The following is a 2,621-nucleotide window of genomic DNA, read 5'->3' on the forward strand; positions in this document are numbered from 1 at the left end:
GAGAGTTCTTCATTAGTGTTCATACACACATTAGTGTTCATACACACAATCTACAAGAGAAATGAAACGTAATTCACAGTAACTGCTGGCCTGTGTAAACACGATGTTGGAGAGCTGCGTGTATAAAGTGGTGCACTCCACAGTTTACAGTTAAAAGGACTGAGTGAGCTGAGCTGAATTAAACTGTGTGAGAGAAATTCAACCAGAATTAACGGCTACGGAGTGAAGGCGGACATGACTGATGATTTGAGATTCATTCATTTGAGTTCTGGCGTTGCAACAATTACAGTCACAGCACGGCAGTGATCTCACTGGAATGGAGTTGAATGTGTTTGAGTTTAACATACAGTAAATTAAATGTGCAGTACAAAACGAATAGAATCAAGTGTTACTGTGAATGTGCAGTTTACTACGAGTGAATTGAGTAATACTGTGGGTTAAATTTAAATGTATTACGAGTTTAAAGATATGTATATGACAGTGTATCAAATAAAACTGAATGGAACCAAGTGCTAGTGTGAGTTAAATGTCTACAGTTGGTGGCAGATCTGACAGACCGTGTAACCAAGAGTGCGTGCAGGAATCTGTGTGTTGTAGGTGTGTGTATGTTGCAGTACGGGTGTAGAAATGTGTGTGTGCGTGTGTGGGGGGGTGTAAAAGCTCAGTTTGTCTCTGGAAGACATACAAAGAGCTGTAGCTGTCACTCAGAAGTGTGTGTGTGTGTGTGAGTGTGTGTGTGTATGTGTTAGTGTTAATGTGTGTGTGCTTGTGTGCACGTATGTGTTTGTGTGTGTGTGTGTGTGTGTGTGTGTGTGTGTGAGTGTTAACGTGTGTGTGCTTGCGTGCACGCATGTGTGTGTGCACGTATGTGTGTGTGTGTGTGTGTGTGTGTGCGACTGACACTCAGAACCTTCTGCAGCTCCGATCGGGTCTCTTGCCCAGACGGGCGCTCCTCTCGTCTCTCGTCTCTCGTCCCTCATGTCTCAGGCGGTCAGAGCGGTGTGTGTGTGTGTGTGTGTCACTGCTCTATTCAGGCACACACACTCTACACAGATGAGCAGCATCTAGATGAATAATATATCTGTGCATTATATTACTGTGTATAATTTATCTGATTCAGTATGTGTGTACACAATATATCTATATTGTTTTATAGATAGATTGATAGATAGGTAGATAGATAGATAGATAGATATATACAGTAGATAGAAAGATAGATAGATACTGTACAGTAGATCCTTGCACTCATCCTTGCACTGCTGCTATACAGTAATTCCTATTTTACTGTAAATGTTTATCTTATTAGTCCATACATGTATATCTATGCTAGCACTGTTATATTACTATGCTAACTTTTTTTCACTGTTCATATTTATATTACATGTCCATATTTTACACCTCATACGGGATCACAATCCTCATTACACTCATGCACATCTTTATCTTTAGTCTTTAGTTTTTTACTGCTCTTTCTTTAGTCATGTTGATTTGTTGATTTGCTCTGTCTGTATTATCCTGTTTACACTGTACTGTATGTTGTGTGTGGCGTCTTAAGCTGCTGGGACCTTGAATTTCCCCTTGGGGATCAATAAAGTATCTAGATAGATAGATAGATACAGTAGATAGATAGATAGATGCTAGCCATAAGCCTAATCAAGACTGATTTCACACTCTCATCCGCTGCCTGGGTGCAACTGTTGCGTGTTGTTAGAACAATGGCCGACTCAGAGGAATACACAACTGCCTGTTCCAATATCCTTTTATTCCTTTACATATTGTAAACTTTATTCTGACATCTGGAAGCTATCAGTAATACATGAGAATTGATTTTTGCTCTGTTTGGGTACACATGCTGTGTCTGGATGAATAGTATTTTTTTTTTTTTTAAATGTTGTTCCTTGGATAGTTCCTAAAATGCATAAAATAGGAAGATAATCAAATCAAGTGTGGTAACAAGAAGGCAATAGAACAAAATGCATTTGATCAAATGCACTCATACCGGATGGATAAAGACAGCCAGAGCAGATGACATGGTAAATGATAGATAGATAGATAGATAGATAGATAGATAGATAGATAGATAGATAGATGGCTAAAGACAGCCAGACAGATGACAAGTGTCCCAGTAAGTTTTTTTCACTAACACTAGTTATTATTTCTTTCTGCTGTTGTGTGTGTCTTTTACCAAGTCTAACTGCTAACTGTGATTGTTTGGTCACGTGCTTGATGTATACATGAATGAGTGCAAGATATTGCTGTATGTTTTGATCAATTGAAGTACAATCTTTCTCTCAAAGGTTCAGTGTGTGTGTATGTGTGTGTGTGTGTGTGTGTGTGTGTGTGTGTGTGTGTGTGTGTGTGTGTGTGTGTGTGCGTGTGTGCGTGCGTGCGTGCGTGCGTGCGTGTGTGTATGATCATTACTGATGTTGGATCTCTAAGTATTATAAGTTTTAAACATTTTAAACCAGTCGTTCTACATACCAGATGTTCACATATCCAATGAACTTCATTCCGTCACACACACACACACACACACACACACACACACTGGCACCCACACTGTGGCTTTTAAAAGCAAATTGGTTTCTGACTGACTGAAAAGTAAATGCACTGGTCAGTGT

This window comes from Sardina pilchardus, chromosome 24 (genome assembly GCF_963854185.1).
Source record: "Sardina pilchardus chromosome 24, fSarPil1.1, whole genome shotgun sequence".
Taxonomy (NCBI): Eukaryota; Metazoa; Chordata; class Actinopteri; order Clupeiformes; family Clupeidae; genus Sardina; species Sardina pilchardus.